A 22,669-nucleotide genomic window follows, 5' to 3' on the forward strand; every position below is an offset into this window, starting at 1 on the left:
TTAATATTTAAAACAAAAACAAGGTAGTTAATTTAATTCAACTAAACAAGATTGCATTACGTTTATATAAAAAACTTAAGTTTACTGAAATAGATAATGTTACATAAATTCAACACACTTTGTTAGGTGGAACCTGTTGACAAAAAAAGTTAATTAAATCCAACATATTATTTTTTTGAGTGCACTCCTCCTTCACTTCCACCCCGAGGAGGTCCCAAAACACCCCAATGACCAGACAGACAAAGGAATAAAAATTAACAAATTGTATTAAATATTAAAAAGACACGTAGGGGGAATTAAATACTTAAAAGAAGGGATCTCAGTCCTTGGTTTCTCATGGCATGGGGGAGGGGGCATTTAAGTCTCTTGGCTCCAGGTGTATAAGTGAGTATGCAGGAGGGCGACGGGATCTTTACTACAGGTGGGTATCCAGATGGGCACACTGGATCTTCTCTTAGGGCATAGGGTGAGTATACAAATGGACACACTGGATCTTGCCGATTTTTGTTGGTGCGCCACCACTCAGTGAGGTCGGGGTCCAGAGCCACCAGCGGGCATGTATGCGGAAAGCGGTCGTCTCACAGCACCAGTGCACGTTCTTCTCACACATAGTTTCTCTCCCAGCCTAGAGGGTGATTACTGACAACAAGACACAGCACAACACTGCAGACTTCAAGTGTACACACAGCAAAGGAAAAGGACTAACCCTCTGCACTCCACACACTCACAGTGAATAAGGTCAGAATCACCTAAGGCCGGGGAATAGTTCCTGGACGTTGGGGGCAACGATGCGCGGACAGCCAGATGAAACGTCACAGCCGCGACTAGGCAATGGGCTCCTTTCTTGCTGTTCCCGGCTCACCCACTAATCCCTTTACGGTGGGGCCGCTTACACACAACAGGGAGACGATTATTCCACACTTTTTAAAATAAATGTTGACACGCTGAATATTTCCATGTACTCACACTTCTGTTAACACTGGAACTTTTCCTTCTCTTCCAGATAACCGGCACAGACCAGAACTGGTAGCACAATCTCCTCGCCTAAGGGAAGCGGTAAGTACTACGTGACTTGTAGCTAGTACGTACATTGGCCGACGACGTCTGAAACTGTCAGCTATGCGCCGGCCCCCCCAAATTTTTCCCAGACCCCGGAGTGGGGCCGATCTCGCCCGAGGGCCGGCTCGGTCGCGTGAGGTGCGTCCTGTCCCCAGGACCCCAGGGGGGCGGAGCTAGCCGAGGTCAAAAACATGGGGTTTCTCTTGCAGTTTGGCCCTTGGCCACCGTGCGGCAGCACGCCCGGGCGTCCACGGGACCCCTAAACTGACAGTTGCAATTTAGGAAGTGCAATTCATTAGGCAACGCCCCCGGACCCCCCCATTTGTCCACGGACCCACTATTTGTCTATTTGCCCATTATTTGCGCGGATTGACCCCCTGACCCCACCTGACCGCACCCCCGACCCCCCCCCATGACACGGACCCACTATTTGCCCATTATTTGCGCGGATTGACCCCCTGACCCCACCTGACCACCCTCCCGACCCCCCCATGACACAAACCCACTATTTATAGATTGCCAATGGACGAATAATGGGTTCGTGTCAGTTTTTCCCGTTAGAGCCTCAGTGATTTCGACCACGTTAACGCGACACGGACGAAGCGCGGAGAGCGTCAAGGTCACTTGCGCGCACGTACGACATGTACACGAACCCACTATTTTTTTTTAATGGAATCGATGACACGTGTCAGTGGCGTAGCTCCGCCCCAAAACGAGTCACCGCCCCGAGATGCGCGTTCCCGAGCATGGCTCGACCCTCTCATCCCGCATGAGCGGTTGGAACTAAATCCGGCAAAGTTTAAAATTTTGTCCAAAAAATGATGTAAGGGGCACCCCTTCTTCACCAAACTCGCACCACGCGTCAAGCCGAGACTAAGACAGGGGTGCAGGTCCCACCCTCCTAGCTCGTTCCTGTGCCGAGATAGAGGCCTGACACGTGCATGTAAATAGATTGCCAATGGACAAATAATGGGTTCGTGTCAGTTTTTTCCTTTAGAGGCTCGAGGATTTCGACCGCACTACCGCGACACGGACGAAGCGCGGATAGCGTTAAGGTCACTTGCGCGTACGTACGACATGTACTTGACCGCACGTTGTCGTACGTGCGCGCAAGTGACATTGACGCTATCCATGCTTCGTCCGTGTTGCAGTAATGCGGTCGAAATCGCTGAGGCTCTAAAGGAAAAAACTGACAAAAACCCATTATGCGTCCATTGGCAATCTATTTGCAGGCAAGTGTCAGGCCTCTATCTCGGCGCAGGAATGAGCTAGGAACGTGGTACACACATTCCTGTCTTAGTCTCGGCACCCTCTACGCGCGGTTGCGAGTTTGAAGTAAATCCGAGAATTTTTTTATCTCAGGCACTGAATTTCGGCCTTTTTTTCCCAATTTGAATGCCCGTAGCTTAGCCTTCAAGAGGGTCACGCCCTTGCCATTGCCATCGTTGGACAGTACTGTTCCAGGGCTTTCCAACGAACCCAAGCTCAAGTGTCTCCGACCTTGCTCGGCTGAGAAAAAGAGCACTAAACCTTAGCCTTTTTCACATGTTTTTAAAAAAAAAACCTAAGTAAAAGCTTTTTTTACATTTTCAAATGACCGTAGCTCCGCCCCTGATTAGGCTATACCCTCGAGCTTGGGCTCGTTGGAAAGGGCTAGTGCGGGCCTTTCCAACGAGCCCTCACCCGATTGTCTAGTTTTGTCACACAATTTCTATATTCAAACGACTGTAGCTCCGCCCCTGATTAGGCTACTAGGAAAGGGCTAGTGCGGGCCTTTCCAACGAACCCTGACTGGAGTCTCTAGGACCTTCCTGAGGCGAGAAACAGAGCTGTGAATATGAACCTTTTTCATACATTTAAAAAAAATAAAAAACTACATCTCGGCATAGAGACTCGAGGCTCGCCCCCATCCACGAGTCTCTAGGACCTTCCCTTCTGGAGATATGAAAAACGAGCTTTTATTTTTAAACGCCCCTAGCTCCGCCACCTTTCAAACGCCCCCACCCCCATGTCCCTATGACCGTCCGGTCCGGAGATATACGAAATTTGCCTATTTTTTCAAATGCACGTTGCTCCGCCCCCTAGAAGGCCACGCCCTCGAACTCGGGCTCCTTCGAAAGGTCTCCCCAGGGGCTTTCTAAGGAATCCGAAGTGGAGTGTCTACGACCTTCTCGGGCCGACAAACAGAGCCCTGAAAATCAGCATTTTTTACACATTTTCACAAAGAAAAGAAATTGAGGCAAATTTTCAAGAAAGCCTTTTTTGAACATTTCACAAAAAAAAAAATCTATCTCGGTCAAGGAATGTCGTAGCGACTTGGGGGTGGTGTCGTTTGAAAGGTCTCGCCGCCCCCTCAGACACGCCCCCCAAAAGTCTCTATGGCGCCGCCCCTTTCTGAAACACCATTGTTTTCAAAAGCGCATAGCTCCGCCCTTGAAGGAGCCACGATATTTAAATGCCCCAAGCTCCGCCCCTCAATAGGCTACTCCCTCAACCCTGGGCCTTTCCAACGAACCCTCATTCGAGTCCCTAAGACCTTCCTGGGCTGAGCAATAAAGCCCCAAATTAAGCTTTTTTTTCACAAAAAAAAAACACTGTCCAAACTCAAAAATCCTTCTCACAGAAATTTTACCAGGTGAATTAGCGTCGTCTGAAACGCCTACAAAAACTTGTTCCCTGGTGACAAATTTTCGCGTCCCATACAAAAAACATGAAAAAATTAGGATTTTCGCAGCCTCACCGAAGGGCCCCGGAAGGGCGTAGGTGCCCCAAATTCGGGGCCCTGGCTCACAGAGTGCCCCTCTACGACATATCCAAAGACGGGTGTCGTGGCGCGAAAGAAACAATTTGGCTGCCGTTCGAAAACATCAAATTCCCTTTCAGTCGGTCACTACGACGTCACGTCGTGACCGACGAATTGGGAACTCGCTTAGAGAGACCAATCTGCTTCGAATACTACTAAAACGCCAATGAACTTGGCATTGAGATATTTGCATAATGCTGGCGCCGCCTCGCCAGGTGCGTATATAAGCAGCAGGTGCAAATAGGGAAATTAGCTTTTTATCGCTTCGAAAGCCGGCAGTATCTGCTACTGAGAAGCTACTTTACTCTGTTGGGATTTGATTGCTGAAGTTGGTTGGACTAGCAGTACCACAGCGGACGCTTCGCTTAATTCCACGGCTCTACACCTGTTTATTGTTTTGAGTTTAGTGTGTGCGTTGCCTTCCTGTGCGCTCATCAACTAAGCATCTGAGTGAATTTCCCTAAAAGAGTGATACGAGAGAGCTTTGTGCCTTGTTAAAGGCAGCAACTCTCTCGTATATCCAGACATCAGCGTCCTTTTCAGGATGGCTTTTCGTCCGTGCGATCTTGGGTGCGGCAAATACATGGGTCCGAAGGACGGTCACGAGCGTTGTCTTTCGTGTTTGGGCATCGAGCACGCAAAGGCAGCGTTCGCTGGGGGTAAGTGTTCTCACTGCGAGAACATGTCCCTTGTGGATTTGCGGAGACGGTTGTCTTTCCTCCGGGAAAAGCGCAACCCTCGTCCTGCGAGTGCTGAACGCCGCCACGGTGCGGCCGTGAAGCTCTCTAAGGACGACCTCCGCATCACTGTGCTGAGTCGGTCGGGGGATTCGTCCTCCAGCTCTCAGCCTCCTCATCCACAGCCGGTTGATGTGCAGATGGAGACTTCAGCGTCGTGTTCTACGATGACTCTAGAATCCATCGTGCCTCCCTCCGGGTCCACCGACGCCGCAGCATCCGAGGGTGGGCCTCCTCCCCCTGACGTGGACCCCGACGCCCTTCCTCCCTCTGGTCGGGTTGGGACGCCGGAGTTCGATCCAGAGATGGTGGCCGTGATCGCTCGAGCGGCGGAGACCGTAGGGTTAGAGTGGGTTCCCCCCCCTCAGCCCGAGCCGTCCCGCCTGGATGATTGGTTCTTTGGAGCTGCCCGGGTTTCACAACCCTCTCCACCGGTGCCTTTCTTCCCCGTTGTGCACGAGGAGCTGACTAGAACCTGGAAGTCGCCGTTTTCTACGAGATTACGGCCGTTTCAGCCCTCCCCCCTCACCAGCGGAGCCGCTAAGGGTTATACGGGAATCCCTCCTGTGGAGCACGCGGTCGCGATGCAGCTGTGTCCGGCCAACGCTCCCTCTTGGAAGGACCGCCCAACCCTCCCCTCTCGTGCCTGCAGACAGTCCTCCGGTTTAACGGGCGCTGCCCACCAGGCATGTGGAGAGGCGGCTTCAGCCCTGCACCCTATGGCGTTGCTGCAGGTTCACCAAGCAAAGGCCTTGAGGGATCTGCACGAGGGAGGACACGACTTGCCTGTCCTTTCGGAGCTCCGGGCTGCCACTGATCTGGCTCTTCGCGCGACGAAGGTGACAGCGCAGGCGATTGGTCGTGCCATGTCCACGATGGTGGTCCAGGAACGCCACTTATGGCTATGTCTGGCGGACATGTCGGACGCGGAGAAGAACAAGTTCTTAGACGCTCCCGTGTCCCAGGCTGGTCTTTTCGGTGAGTCGGTGGAGTCCTTCGCCCAGCAGTTCTCCGCCGCCCAGAAGCAGACGGAGACGATCGCTCAGATCATGCCCTGGCGCAAGCGACCTGCATCTCGCCCTCCAGCGCCGACGGGCCCGTCTGCTCCTCGCCGAGGGCGCCCTGCGGCGGCTGCCTCCACCCCCCCCACTAGAACATCTTCCAGGCCACGGAGGGAGAACAGCCGTCGACAGCCCGCCCCGCCCGCCCCACCCGCTTCCCGTGGTAAACGGAAATCGAAGCAGCCCTGAGACGGGCGACCTGGATTTGGATGGGATCACTCTACGGGAGACGGTGATGGCATCGCTCCCTCCACCGGTAGAGGGCCGGGTGGAGAATCTTTGGTTTCGTTTTGTTTCTGTTCCGCCGGCTTCTCAGCCGGCACCCACAAAACCACAAAAAGAGTGCATTCCTATTCCTTCTCCAGGTCTCCAGAGGATCGAGAGAGATGTGAGCGGGCATTACATGCTCTTCCTCCCTCTCCTCTATCGCCAGCGGGTGTCCTGAGGGGTTCCAGCTCTCCGCTGAGGAGACGGGACCACCAGCACCCTCCTCGGAGTCTGTGCTCTCCGCTGAGGAGACCAGACGACCGTCACCCTCAGCGGGCTCAGGTCAGTGTCACACACACACATACTGTAGATACTTATGCTGTCTTAGCAGACGTACCGGCAGTACCACCTGTCCCGCTCAGCCGCCCCACCGCGGGTACCCCGGTAGTGCCGTTAATTCCCCTCGTACGGTCCCTGGGGGCTTGGCTTCAGCTTCCCAGCCCGTCTCGTTGGGTTTTACGCACTGTCCGCCTCGGTTACGAAATTCAATTCATCCGGCACACACCCAAATTCTCGGGCATTCGTTTCACCACGGTGAAAGCGTCCGATGCACATGTACTGCGTGCAGAGGTCGAAGTCCTGCTGGCGAAGGACGCGATCGAGCCGGTCCCTCCAACCGAGATGAGGTCGGGTTTCTACAGCCCATATTTTATAGTACCCAAAAGAGGCGGTGGGTTGCGACCGATCTTGGATTTGCGCGTTCTGAACAAATCTCTGCAGAGGAGGTCTTTCAGGATGATAACACCGAAGCAAATATTCAATTCAATTCGCCCCCAAGATTGGTTTGCGGCAATAGACCTGAAAGACGCGTACTTTCATGTGTCCATTCTCCCTCGTCACAGACCGTTTCTCCGGTTTGCATTCGAGGGACGGGCATACCAGTACAAAGTTTTACCGTTCGGGCTATCCCTCTCTCCCCGTGTGTTCACGAAAGTAGTGGAGGCGGCGTTAAAACCCCTCAGAGAGAGCGGCGTTCGCATATTGGCTTACCTCGACGATTGGCTTATAATAGCGCATTCTCGACGGACGCTTTGCGAGCACAGAGATTTAACGCTTCGGCATCTCGCCCGTTTGGGTCTTCGGGTCAACTGGGAAAAGAGCAAACTCTGCCCCACGCAGAGGATCTCTTTTCTCGGTATGGAACTGGACTCGATCGATTTATCGGCGCGTTTAACAGAAGAGCGTGTCCAGTCAATTCTGACTTGCCTCGGTTCATTTCGAGGGAAGAATGCGGTCCCGCTGAAACAATTTCAGAAGCTCCTGGGGCATATGGCAGCAGCAGCGGCCGTGACACCGCTCGGACTGCTCCATATGAGACCGCTTCAGCGTTGGCTTCACGATCGAGTCCCGAGGAGAGCGTGGCGCGCCGGCATCCATCGTGTAGCTATTACACCTGCGTGTCGCCTAACATTCCCCCCGTGGTCGGACCCCGCGTTTCTCAGGTCCGGTGTGTCCATGAGACAAATCGCTCAGCATGCTGTTGTACACACAGATGCGTCCGACACGGGCTGGGGTGCCACGTACGACGAGCTTACAGCTTCAGGGGTATGGACAGCACCCCAGTTGCACTGGCACATCAATTGCCGAGAGTTGTGGGCAGTATATCTGGGACTTGTACGCTTCGCTACGGAGCTGCGAGGGAAGGATGTACTAGTACGCACCGACAACACTGCGACCGTTGCGTATATCAACCGTCAAGGCGGTTTGCGCTCCCGTCAACTGTCGCATCTCGCTCGTCATCTCCTTCTTTGGAGTCAGAAGCATCTGAGGTCCCTTCGTGCCATTCACATTCCGGGCTCGCTCAATACAGCGGCGGACGCGCTTTCTCGAGCTGCGCGCCCCGGCAAATGGCGACTCCACCCCCAGAAGGTCCAGCTAATTTGGAAGAAGTTCGGTCGTGCGCAGATAGACCTGTTTGCGTCGCCGGACGATATCCACTGTCGCCTATTTTATTCACTAACCGAGGGCAGCCTCGGCGTGGACGCTTTGGCACACAGCTGGCCTCGGGGGATGCGCAAATACGCATTCCCCCCAGTGAGCTTAATCGCACAGACATTGTGCAAAGTCAGGCAGGACGAGGAGAGCCTTTTACTGATCGCCCCATATTGGACGAGCAAGAATTGGTTTCCAGAGCTAATGCTCCTCGCGACAGCCCCTCCCTGGCGGATTCCCCTGAGGAAGGACCTTCTTTCTCAAGGAGGGGGCACATTATGGCACCCGCGCCCCGACCTGTGGGATCTCCATGTGTGGTCGTTGAGCGCGCGCAAGGTTTAGGTGATTTACCACAAGCGGTATCTAACACAATCGACGCGGCTCGAGCTCCGTCCACGAGACGGGCTTACGCGTTTAAATGGAACCTTTTCGTCACCTGGTGCTCTTCGCAACGCGAGGACCCCAGAGAATGCCCTATTAACATCGTGCTTTTATATCTTCAACATAGGTTAGACGGTAGGCTGTCACCCTCCACCATTAAAGTTGATATCGCTGCTATTTCTGCTCATCACTCACTTATCAACGGCAGATCAGTTGGCCAGCATGATTTGGTTATTAGATTTTTAAGAGGCGCTCGTAGGCTAAACCCCTCGCGCTCTCCTTCTATTCCTCCCTGGGACCTGTCCATGGTGCTGAAAGCCCTTCAGGCCCCCCCGTTCGAGCCTTTGCAGTCTGCGAGTCTGAAGCTTTTATCAATGAAAGCTCTGACCCTGCTAGCATTGGCTTCAGTGAAGAGAGTAGGGGATTTACATGCATTCTCTGTTGACGATTCGTGCCTTCAGTTTGGTCCTGCTGCCTCGAGCGTAACATTGAGGCCCAGACCAGGCTACGTGCCCAAAGTTCCCACCACTCCTTTCAGAGATCAAGTGGTGAGCTTGCAAGCGCTGCCTCCGGAGGACGCAGACCCAACCATGGCTTTGTTGTGCCCCGTACGCGCACTGCGATTCTACGTGGACCGCACGCAAAGCCTCAGACCAGCTCTTTGTTTGTTACGGTGGCCAGCAGAAAGGGAAAGCTGTCACTAAGCATGTCTCATTGGATAGTTGATACTATCACCCTGGCTTATAATCTTCAGGGTATTCCTTGCCCCTTTAATTTGAGAGCGCACTCCACACGGAGTGTTGCCTCATCTTGGGCTTTAGCTCGTGGTTCCTGGCTAACAGACATCTGTAGAGCTGCTGGTTGGGCGACACCTAATACGTTCATTAGATTTTACAGTGTTCGTATCGAGCCTGTATCCTCTCGTGTTCTTTCCTCACCAGGGAGGGCACGGAGAGCAGACTCGCAGGTCGGCTTGCAGCCTCCAAGCTCCAACTGATGCTTCATAACTGTGTCATTATGGAAGGCCTTCAGAACAAAAATGCGTAATGGTTTGAATTGTTCTTCCTCCGCTGCCTTGGCAGCCTTTGTTGCGGAGCATTGGCTGTCAGCCTTCACTAGCTGTATCCTCGCGGACCTACGTGTTGGCTCGGGCTCCACATTGTGTCCCACCGGGTTCCTTTGTGAGTATTTTTCCGTGGGGTTAATCCTACCAGCCCACGTTTCCCTTAGCAGAGCACTGCTTTGCTTACACAGCCACGGCTGTCTTTATTCTTATCGTCCACCATTAGCCCTTAAGAGGGGCGGTGGCTTCCGCAGCGTTCCTATCCCGCTCAGGTAGGGCGCTTCCCAGTCGCTGGCACTTCTGTGGGTTAAAGGAACATCTAGTGCCCGGCCTTTCTGCCCTATCCTATTTCTCCATTTCCCCGAGGGGATTTTGGAGGATTTTCTGCAGACACTGGAAGAGGTCAGCCCCTAGTGGCGTTTTGGTAGGGATTCCCAATTCGTCGGTCACGACGTGACGTCGTAGTGACCGACTGAAAGGGAACGTCTCGGTTACGGATGTAACCCTCGTTCCCTGAAGGAGGGAACGGAGACGTCACGTCCCGTCGCCACAGGTGCTGCCACCTGCTGTTACGGCCGGTCACACTTTCCGGCTTTCTCAGCGAAAAAGAAGCTAATTTCCCTATTTGCACCTGTTGCTTATATACGCACCTGGCGGGGCGGCGCCAGCATTATGCAAATATCTCAATGCCAAGTTCATTGGCGTTTTAGTAGTATTCGAAGCAGATTGGTCTCTCTAAGCGAGTTCCCAATTCGTCGGTCACGACGTGACGTCTCCGTTCCCTCCTTCAGGGAACGAGGGTTACATCCGTAACCGAGACGTTCCCCCATTATAATTCGCATACGTCTCTGGCCTTGCTTTTGCGTTGCTTTTTTTTAATCTATTTTTTCAGGAACGCCGCAGCGGCCCGCGCTTCGGGGGTCCATCTCGGGAGAACTCCGACATAGAGCGTGCCGATTTTTGACCCGATCCGAACCGACAGTCGATAGCGGGAAACTGTCAGGTCTCCCGCGAGGCTGGGAAAAGTCGAAAGGTCGCCGAAATCGGTGCACGGGCTGCCGGAGAGGTCTAGCGCGACATATCCCGAACCTGCCGAAAACCTTAAAACTAGGGCAGGCAGGTCGAGTCGCGAAGGGGTCTCGGCCGCGACGCTCGGCGTTCCGCGGAGAGGACGTCCAGACGAACACCCCCCCGTTGCTCAAGTCCGATTGGCCAGTATGCTCCCTTCCTTCCCTGGGGGGCCGAAAATGCAAAAGTGCCAGATCGTCTAATAACTACATTACCCACGGCTGACAAATAAACTGTACAGGCCCAGAGTATGCAGACGTTGGCAATGTATTTGAATGGGATTTCTGACGGAAACCATGTAAGTGCCCTTACTTTTGTCTCCTTCAGCCCCGTCCTCTTTCCGCTCGCGTCTGTGCGATCGCCAGATCAACGGGGCCTTCCGACTCTTCAGAAGGTGTGCCTCCCGTCCGCCGTTGGCGGAGATAGTTTCGCCCCCGAAATCAGCCACCCTTCCTGCGTTTCTGATGCCCTATTGATGTGTCTCTTCCTCACCACATTGCCCTATCAGCAATCGCCACGCTCATTTTCCTCACCTGTTGCTAATAACCCCGATTTGGGTTGCCATGGAGTTAAAGGAAGTGACTGGTGTTTGCAAATCACAGTCCGGAACCTTTCTCCACCGTTTTCGGTTCTGCCCTCAAAGTCTCTCCGTGACATATACAATCCTGTATCCACTCTAGACAGATTTAAATTTGTAATTGTATAGACTAGGTTTTTTCATTTTATTTTTAAAATGCAGCCATGCAATAATACACTATAATAGCCACTGAAAAAAAAAACTACATGCCATTTTTTAGGTCAATCAGACAAAAAGTGCTGGACATAAAGGATAGATCACCCAAAAATGAAAATTCTGTCATGATTTACTGTTGTAAACCTGTATGAGTTTTTTTTATTTTGGTGATTACAAATGAAGATATTTAGATAATTGGTGGTAAACACACAGCTGAATATAACCATTGACTTCCATAGTAGGAAAACAAATATTATGGAAGTATTGTCATAAATGATGAAGAAGATATTTTGAAAAATTACAGAAAGCACACAGTTTACAGTACCCATTGAATTTCATCATATTTAGATTCCTGCTATGGAAGTCAATGGTTGTGTGCTTACAGCTGTGTGCTTACCATAATTTATCAAAATATCATCTTTTCTATTTATCTTAAACAAAAGAGAATGAGAAAATGATCAAAGAATATAAATTTTTGGGTGAACTATCCCTTTAAATGGGCCATATGGGTCATTCTATGAAAATGGTGGCTTTTTGAACAGACAACGTTTTAAAAATGTAATTCCTATTTTATACCAAAACTTATAGTCAGATAATAGTTAACCTCTTAACATTATAAATCAACTTAAATGACAGCTTAATGTATTTTTATATTTTCACTACATTACATAAAAAAATGCTTGTGCTGCTTTTTTGTCACTGGTGTTACCTATATTTTAGATGACAATTCAGGCTTCCCAGAATGTATTTTGACTATTTAATTTGCATACATAAAAAAGGACAGAAAAAGTTAATGTAATATTAAGAAATTGTCTTGATTAGTACTAATTTACTTTAAACAGGCATGTGTAAAGTTCTATTGTGTGACCTTTTTCTATTTCTACTATTGTGTTTTTTTGTTGTAACATTAGAAATATTTAATGTTGAGTGATCAAAATTGAATGATGATATCCTTAAAATGCTTACTTAGCAGCAGCAGCAACAGTAACACCAGTGACGATAACACCAGTGACAAATCTGTCAAAAGGAACAACCCATTAAAAATCCCTTGTGTTAACTATTTTTAAAGCAAGTTATCTCATCAATTAAGAAAAAATGCTTCCCTGCCAATGACAAGTTTTTATGGCAGTCCATATTTCCACTTTTATCCACAAAGTGTCACTCTTACCCAACTTATAAAACACATAAGTATCCACTGAGGCAAAAAACAGTAAAAACTATGTGTATGTATCTCTAACAAAAGTCATTTACAAAAATGCAATTATCCCAGCGTTTTGCTTAAATTTGTGTATTCTTGAAAAAAACTACCCATAATTGAGAGATAATAAATGTGATGCCCAGCTGATGCCTGACCAACGACCACCGGCTGAACCAGTTTAATTCGCTTACCCGTTTCATATCCCTATCGTGTTTATGTATATAAATATATAAAATATAATAAAATATAATAAAAAATCTCAAAACCAGTAGGTGGCGCAATGACAAAATTGTGCATGCAACCTCAGGTCATAACTGTGTTACATCTAGCTAGTTTTATGACTATACACTTTAGTTTAGTGAAGAAACAGTTGTATGACCATAGGGTGGCTTGATTTCAAAGGTTTTGTTCAATTATAAGGCCAACTAGTGGTGCAAGCATACATTTCTTTTTGTGTAGCCTCACACTGTGGTCTTACATCAGCGTATCAAATCTGGTGAAAAAATCTCTTTTCGTTGCGAGGTTATAACCATTTATGTGTAAAAACCACTGATCTATATAAATGACTGGATTGCGCATAGAACCCTTGACGTAACTGCGTGAGGTGAAGCCTGCGCAGAGATCGAGCCGCCATCTTGGTATACCCAACCGGCAGAGAGCGTCATTGACTTCCATTCAAAATCATGATCAAAATTTACCCCCTTTACAGTGTATCAGTTACACAAGGTAAATTTTTTGGATATGTGTACGTTAAATATTTGTTAATTCTGGTGTTATTTTCAATGTTTATGTTTTAATCGGGCAGGATAATGGATTTATAAAAAAAACGTTAAGGTGAGTGTGTCTGTTGCATTTGTTAATGACACGGGTATAAATAAAGTTTTGTTTGACATTCAGCTACACTGTGACGGTCATCATTATTTCTCTAAATAAGTTTAGGTAACTTGTAAGTTTAGATAACATAATTACAAAACTAGCAAATTATTGCATGCACATACGGTACAAAGCATGTTTATGTATTTAGATTTCAGAATGAGCACGTTTATTGTCATTAATACTAAATATGCTGCGTTCTGTCTGCTGATCTGATACTGTAATAAAGAAATAACTGATTAAAACGCAAAATGTACAACTTTCAGTAAATAACTATTTACATGCTTTGGACGTTTTTGTTGTAATAATGTACAAGGTAACTTCACATATAGAAAACGAAGACGAGTAAAGTGATGTTTTATCATTAAAATCTGATAACGTCCATTGATTTAATAGAACGTTTGGGTATACCAAGATGGCGGCGCGGTGGCTTCACAAGTGTGACGTCATGCGCAATCCAGTCATTTATATAGATCAGTGGTAAAAACACAAAATTTAAAGGTAATTTTTCGTTTTTTGCAATTTTCGGCCATTTCTGATGAAAATTTTAATATAACGCCAATAGAACTTTTTGTTCAGAAGGTAATGCAATGTTCTTCCTATGGTGTTTTCGAGTCGATCAGAATTACGCTCGCGGAGATATTCGCGCGTGTTTTTTAAGTGCTGTTTTGCTGCGCAGGGCTAACCGTAAGGCGAAATCTGGCATGTTTGGTAACGTTGGACTCGGCAACTATTCTGGACTTCAGCGAAACAAGTCCCGTGAAAAAACACAGATCAGAGCCAAAGTTATAAGCATGTACAACATTCGTATGACCACTAGGTGGCGCTGTGACGAAACTCTGCATGCCCCCTCAGATCCTCACTGGCATCACAACTACCAAGTGTGGCGTCAATAGACATAAGATTGGCGAAGATACACACTAAAACCTGTTTTTTTGGGCTCTACGTAAAATTTGTTGACGTGCTATATGAAAACGGAATGGTTTATCAAAATTCTTTTAATAACTTTTTGCCCTGAGTGTCTCTAGATGCTACATACCGTTTTCTTGGCAATTGGGCAAAAGCTCTAGGACAAGTTCGCAAAAGTAGGTTTTATGAATAAATCAAAATGGCGGAAAATTTTTCATGACGGAAAATGACGTCATAGGGTCCAATCGAATCGTCTTGAGCCAAGGAATCAGAGGAAGCAAGAATTTTGTAAAACATAAGTGCAACTTTGGACTGTTGGTGGCGCTAGAGGGTTAGAGATAGAGACTCCAAATTTGCAGAGGGGACACATTGGACTGTCCTTTATCAGAGTGCCAAATTTCATAACTTTCCTACGTACGGTTCTATGGGCTGCCATAGACCGCAATGGCGGAAGAAGAAGCAGAATAATAATTATTATAATAATAAGAAAAGTAACAAATACAATAAGGGTCTTCGCCCATTCTGGGCTTGACCCCTAAATATAGCTGCAAGCAGCAATACCGGGGTCAAGCCGAAAAGGGCACAGAAGGGTGTAAAGTTGAGTTTGGATAAGAATACTAAAGAACCTATGTAAACCTCATGATGTCAAATGAAAAACACGCAAAAGTAATCAACAAAAATAATCTATGTTCTTGTCTACTGCAATCGTCCTTCTGTTATTGACAATCATGGAACATTAGAGCAACGAAGGACATGTGAGTGATGTTTGCAGTGGCATAAAACACAACATGTCACAACATGTTACAACAAGTTAAATCAGTCAAAAGAGACCATCCCCATGTCTCTACGATTCTCTGATGCAAAGAATAAGCTCTTTCAAAAACGGTTGTATAAGGTATTCTCATTGGTTGCTAGAGAGTAAATTCACATCCACCAGTGATTTTAGTCCAAGCCATATGAAATGAAGAATCCATGATGACTCATGGTTTTAGATGTGTTGTTGCAGTAGTTTTAGGCAAAAATAGCTATTTTCTATCTCCAAACCACTAGGTGGCACTATGACAGAATCGTGCATGCAACCTCAGGTCATGACTGCGTTACATCTAGCTAGTTTCATGACTATACACTTTAGTTCAGTAAAGAAATAGTTGTATGACCATAGGGCTTGCTTGATATGAAAGATTATGTTCAATTATAGGGCCACCTAGTGGTTCAGGCTTACCAATTTTTTTGTGTGGCCTCAGACTCTGCTCATACATCAGCGTATCAAATCTGGTGAAAAAATCTCTTTTTGTTGAGAAGTTATAACCATTTATGTTTAAAAAACACAAAATCTAAAGGTAATTTTTCGTTTTTTTGCAATTTTCGGCCATTTCTGATGAAAATTTGAATATAACGCCAATAGAGTTTTTTGTTCAGAAGGTAATGCAATGTTCTTCCTATGGCATTTTTGAGTCAATCGGAATAACGCTCACGGAGATATGTGTTTTTTAAGTGCTATTTTGCCGTGCAGGGTTAACCGTAAGGCGAATTCTGGCATGTTTGGTATCGTTGGACTCGGCAACTAGTCAGAACTCCAAAGAAACAAGTCCCGTGAAAATACATCAATCAGAGCCAAAGTTATAGGCGTTAAAGCATAAGTCTGACCACTAGGTGGCGCTGTGACGAAACTCTGCATGCACCCTTAGTTCCTGACTGACATCACAAGTACCAAGTATCGTGTCAATAGGCTTAAGTTTTGCGAAGATACAGCCTCAAATCCGTTTTTTTGCGCTCTACGTAAAATTCGTTGACGCGGTTTACGGAAACGGATGGACGAATTGACATGAATTCCATAACTTTTTGCCGTGAGGGTTTGTAGATGCTACATACCGATTTTCGTGGAAATTGGGCAAAAGCTCTAGGACGAGTTCGCAAAAGTGTGCCAAATTTCATAACTTTCCTACGTACGGTTCTATAGGCTGCCATAGACAACAAGAAAGACAACAAGAAAACTAACAGATACAATAGGGGTCTTCGCCCATTCTGGGCTTGACCCCTAATAAGAAAACTAACAAATACAATAGGGGTCTTCGCCCCTTCGGGGCTTGACCCCTAAATATAGCTGCAAGCAGCAATACCGGGGTCAAGCCGAAAAGGGCACAGAAGGGTGTAAAGTTGAGATTGGATAAGAATACTAAAGAACCTATGTAAACCTCATGATGTCAAATGAAAAAAAAAACGCAAAAGTAATCAACAAAAATAATCTATGTTATTTATTAAAAATCTGCTTTCGTTGCGAAGTTATAACCATTTATGTGTAAAAACCACAAATTTTAAAGGTAATTTTTCGTTTTTTGCAATTTTCGGCCATTTCTGATGAAAACTTTTATATAACGCCAATAGAACTTTTTGTTCAGAAGGTAATGCAATATTCTTCCTATGGTGTTTTCAATTCATATTCATAACTTTCCTACGTACGGTTCTATGGGCTGCCATAGACCGCAATGGAACAGGAAGAAGAATAATATGTAAGAAAAAGAAAAAAAAGAAAACTAACGGATACAATAGGGGTCTTCGCCCATTCTGGGCTTGACCCCTAAATATAGCTGCAAGCAGCAATGCCGGGGTCAAGCCAAGAAGGGCACAGAAGAAAGTTAAGTTGAATTCGGATGAGCAGTTTAAAGAACCTAGGAAAATCTCTTGATTTCAGACTAAATAATATAACAGTTATCAGCAAAAAAGCTGTGTTTTCATTCAGTGTAATCTCTCCCACTCTTCTCGAGGAGCATTGACAACCAGAACACTGAAAAAAACGTGAGTGGTGCTTGCAGTGGCAATTCTCAGCTCACAAAATGTTACATTGGTGTTAATGAGTCAAAAGAGACCACCCCCATGTCTCTACGATGTTCTGATGCAGAATTATAGCTCTTGTAAAAAGGGTTGATAAGGTATCCTAATTGGTTGCTAAGGAGTTAATAAGTGGCGCTGTCCCGCTCACGGGACACCTAAGTTTAAGTCAATATTTTCCATATAAATTTTATGTATATCACAACAAACTATATATTGTTGGAAAGGTCTAAGCCTCTAGAATACATATATCAACAGTGTTTTATAAAATAAATTATTTAGGGAGAGTAATTGATTCAATTTTAAAGAGAGTGCGCCTCAAAACATTTACATCCTGATAAATGTCACTGTCCCGCCAGCGGGACGCCAACATTTACTTAAGTGTTTTGCATGTGAAATCTTATCCAATCATGACAAACTATATATTATTTGAAAGCTCTAAGAGTGTAGATTTCATTTATTATCACTATTTTGGTAAAGGAATGACGTAGTGAGAGCTATTTTCTAAAATGCCACGGGTATACAGGTGGGCCAACGTTGTTGTTATATATTTGTAACACTAATACCCTGTTCCAAACCTAAACAATCATGACAAACTATATATCACTGGCAAGCTCTAAGAGTGTAGTTTTCATATTGCATCACCATTTTGAAAAAATAATGATGTAGTGAGAGTCAGTTTCTAAAATGTCACGGGGCCACAGGTAGGCCCAATTTGTTTTTACGTATTTATAAGACTAAAACCCTACTCTAAACCTAAAAAATCATGACAAACTATATATCACTGGAAAGCTCTCAGAATGTTGTTTTCATATTTCAAGGTCATTTGATGATAGAAATAATGTAGTGACAGTTTTTAGTTACATGACCCCACCCCCCATAGGAATGCATATTAATTTTATATATTCATAATTCTAATATCATATTATAAATCTTCAAAAATGTTGACAAACTATATATTGTTGGAAAGCTCTAAGAATGTAGTTTTCATATTTCAAAACATTTTTGCAGTAATAATAATTCAGTGATAGTAATTGAATAATTTGTGACAAGTGTATGCTGCAAACCGTTGACACCTAGTGGCCATTGTTGGCAAAACCACTAAAAGTGTGACACACACCTCATTTTTTGTGATTTTAACTTGAAATTTGGATCAAAACTACTTGAGACTTATGGCTTCATATTTGCATTATTACTTTTGTGAAACATTTACATTTTTATAATTTTTTTTATAAAAATAATATGTTATGGAATTATTTTTATTTATTAAAACAAATGTAAACTGCTATAACAATATGTTCACCTCGTTTCACCTCTGTGAAACCCCCCAAAGTGTCTTCTTTAAAACAAGACCAAGATTAGGCTTCTAGACCAAAAAATGCCAGAGTTATATTAATTTGAAGATGTATATCACAATTTCACCCCCCCCCCACTCTAAAGGTATTTAGCTTATTAGTGAGGGGCAAATTTGTATATTCCAAAAACAATATAAACATAAAGCTTAAACATATATACCGCTAGAGTTAGGGTTAGGGTCGCGGTATAAATTTTTCAATGATATGGCTTCTAAACACATTTCCGATATTTCAATATAGCCTACATTACTGCGTCCCGTGGCCTTTGGCACGTCACTTCCCACGTTCAGACAGCCAGCGACGTTATCGCTGTGTGTCACCCGTCTCTTTCAATGAGGCATGTTTAAATCTGGAAATCATAAACAAATGAGTACTATCCACTCCAGTAACTGACAAGAGAAGGATGATGTGAACATCAATGCGCTTCTTTCTTTAAAGCACGTGGCGTCTTTTGCAGCTAAGCAACCATGAGCCGTGCATTCCGGAAAACGTAATGCCTGATCGAATTTAAATCTCTCATCTTATCCTCGCGTCAAATCAAATCATTGTTATTATGCGATCAATGAATCTGCTGTTTGCCCAGAGAAGATCTATCACTCAGAATATGAGAAGGAGGTGTGGGGTTAGTTCGCGTCAAGTCACAGCTTCCAATGCTGACACCACATAGGAAGGGAGATCAGGAGATGTAATGCAACACAAACTGAACTACGAATGAGAAAAATCAGGTTCACGTGTTAAAAAGGGGGAAAGAAACATGCAATAGATAAAAGTATTAAGGCAGCTATTGTTCTCGTTATGAGTATATGTATATGAAGTAGTATGCTAGTATCCAATATAGTATTATGTAGCTTGCTAGGCAATTACAAATAGAGCTTTGATATAAATGTTTCTGTCCAACTATCTTATGTATCATTAAATAGCCTACTACCATTCAAAAGTTTTAGGGTCACTTACACTTACATTTTTCCACATATTACTATAATAGTAAATTGATCAAAATTATGGCACTATGAAAGTTAATACTGTGACTGAAGAATTTGTTATTAAAATGATCCATTAGTTTTAGAGCCCTGCATTACAGCATTTATCACTGACTGAACCTTTTAATATTAAAGGTGAGCCCTAAAGTCTGATTATTTGACAGTGAGTTTACATTTAATTTTTGTGTTAATTATTAATTGAGCAATAAATGAAAATTAAAGTTAATTTAAATTTCACACGATTTTTTTCTATAACACTTTACATAACTATATGCAAATTTGCTAGACAAACACTATAAGAGATATGAAAGCAACAAAAATAATGTTAGGTTATTTATGTCATAACTTTACCAATTCCTGAAAAAATAAAATAGAATAAAAAAATAAAATAAAAATTATAATGTCATTGATTTGTGATTATTAATATTATCAGTTTTGACTTATGATTGTTGTTTGTTAATATACACTTAGGGCCAGATTTACTAAGCGCTTGCGCCAGCGTAAACCATCATTTTGGCGGTAAATAGCGATGTCGGAATTTACTAAAGACGCGCAGTGGATCATTAGCGCTGAAAAGGTGTGGTCTAGTTCTTTTTGCGACTGACCTGATTGCATATGCATTTCTAGGAGTTTCCCTTTCAGACGCAAACATTTTGGGAGGAGACTATTTAAATGATTCACGCAACGCGATTTACTAATGTTTGCGCATGTGTTATGTATGGCATTTGCGCGACTATTTAACGCCGAAAAAAAGCATGTCTTAAATCATTTTGCGCTCGAAATGGCTGCAATATTTGTTGCTAGGAGGAGACATCGCAGAAATCAGAGACTGCATGGTAGAAGGGAGAGGATTTCCAGGATCATTTTACCAGATAAGTTCACGCGTCTCTCTGCCTTTATTTATCGGCCTGTATATCACATGCACCTGCAGGAGCATCATCTCTGCTTATTTGCAACCATGCGCTAATTTGCGCTGCTCTTAGTAGATTGGTTGGTCATTATGGAAATCAGCTGTTGCGCCTGTGTTATTTAATTAGCGCTTTTTTAGTAAATAACCCGCAGATATCACCACTCCCATCAGCGCATTTTTGGAATTGCGCTCATGCGTTAATTTGCCCTGTTTAGTAAATCTGGCCCTTAGTTGGCAGTTTTCTTATGATGGTAAACTAAGTCATTTCTGTCTAAGGCATTTAAGTCATTTTTGTTAAACGTATTTAAAATAGCTGTTGAAAGTTAATACTGTGACTGAAGAATTTGTTATTAAAATGATCCATTAGTTTTAGAGCCCTGCATTCCAGCATTTATCACTGGCTGAACCTTTTAATATTAAAGGTGAGCCCTAAAGTCTGATTATTTGACAGTGAGTTTACATTAAATTTTGTGTGAAGGCTAAATACAAATAAAAAATGAACATCAATTTAATTATACCATTTTTATTTTTGTAAATATTATATAGTTTTATAGGAGGAGGCTTCATAGACTTGGTAAATTCATTTGTTTAGAAGTTTGTATGTCAGACATTCGTTTTGGGCATTCTTTGCAGTTTATCCCAAGGCTTTTTTAACGTTCATGCCGATATCGGATTTAAACCGTATCGACCGAAATTTATAAGTATACCGGCAATAAACATTTTTGACCATTATTGTCCAGCCTTATAAACATGATGTGCAAACATTGATTTTGTGGCGGACTGAGAAATTAATTAATGTATGGGAACGTATAGCATTCCAACAGTAGGCAGCGCAAATATAACAACATGCCTATAATCCCTCCCAATCTGAAGTGTTACTAAACTCGATGGAAAATCTAACAAAGCCAAAGTGAAGTGAGCTGACTCGACCTGACCCTGGAGTACAATGCAATGGAAAAGCGCCATTAAGGTGCAAAACCCCTTTTAAACATAAAACGGTTAAAATGAGGTGTTGTTATATATAATATATACCTACAACATAAAAACTTAAGATTTAAATTACCATAACATCTTCTCTCTGAACAATCACTCTGAAGATTCACTCAGCTTCTTCTAACTTCGGCAAGTCTTTTAGAAAGAGTGATAGAGGTAAGGTGATAGAGATTAGTTGCTAGCAAATACACTTCAGTTTATACATTTTGTACATTACTTAATTACTTGCCATTTACCTTTCATTATGTACTGTGACTGGATAATCCATGAGTCTCTGACCTTTAATAAGAAAAATACAAAGATAAACTAAGTAAATAATTAACAACACCTGTCACATCATCTATCAACTGGCAGAAATTCACTCTTACCATGTGTGAGAGTACTCAGGAAATCACTCTGATGGGCCTATACAAAAAGAGAAATAAGGGAAAAACACTTCCATTAGGCAAGTTTTGAGCCAAACATAGGCAAGTTTTGAGCCAAACATTGGTTGTAATTTTGGTGAGGTATTGACTCCAGCCATGTAAAGCTATAAATGCTTAGCCTGCTTGCAGTGTCTGCTTAAACACAAACATAACCCTCTTGCTAAAATATCTAAAAAAAGATAAAAGGATAAGTAGATAAATATAAGGAATGTCAAAATACATTAGAACCTTTAATATATATATATATATATATATATATATATAAGTATTACTTTCTGTTGCCAGAAAGCTGCTTTTTCTATACAAATTACATGCAGATGTAACAGTTATGTTAACAATGTCTGTGAAAATGTCTATACATGTTCTTTTTCTACAATTATTTTTTTAAGTAGGCTAAATAAACAATTTGTATTATTACTGTTCCTAAAACAACAACAGGCTTCATAAGGTTAGCCATAACAATTAAACTGAACAGTTCTGTGCAATAACATTAAATTAAGACATATTTACAAAAGCACCCACGAAAAATTAAGCATTAACAAACCATTGTAAACCGCAATGTAATGCTACCACACCATTACTACGACATAAACTTGCAAACCTCCCCTAACAGTAATTACTAACTATATGGCGTCATATAGCTGTCTTTATTATGAGAGCGCACACACAATATAAGCAAGCACAAAAAAAAGAAATCGAGAGCGTAAAAACAGAAACTGAACAGATGAAACATAAAATTGTGGCAAGTAAAGCTGTCATCACGAGCTAATAAATTGTGATCCAGCACAGGTTTGAAGGTGGCAGCGATGTCTCAGTGTGATCAAATTCGTTTTCGGATTGGCAGCTCGGTCGCGTTATCATCTGTCTGTTTGAAAATTCTCCTCGCTCTCGATTATATCTTCCAACCGGAAACACGTCATGGATTAAGGCTTGACAAGACGATCACTGATCGATTGAACTGCATTACTAAGAACTGCCACTAGAGTTCAGAATTGCGACTTTGGAGTTAATTGCCAACAACAACAGATGGAGGAAAAATTGCAACTCATCTGCTCACCTGGTTTACTGAAGCCATGGAGTCAGGAGAAAACGT

General features: G+C 44.1%; 1 pseudogene; it reads left to right on the forward strand.

Annotated features, from left to right (window-relative positions):
• The first annotated feature begins 390 nt into the window (after positions 1–390).
• The window catches only part of LOC135734387 (uncharacterized), a 33,355-nt pseudogene continuing 11,076 nt past the window's right edge, over positions 391–22,669 (forward strand).

The sequence above is a fragment of the Paramisgurnus dabryanus genome, chromosome 7 (assembly GCF_030506205.2).
Source record: "Paramisgurnus dabryanus chromosome 7, PD_genome_1.1, whole genome shotgun sequence".
In the NCBI taxonomy this organism is placed as follows: domain Eukaryota; kingdom Metazoa; phylum Chordata; class Actinopteri; order Cypriniformes; family Cobitidae; genus Paramisgurnus; species Paramisgurnus dabryanus.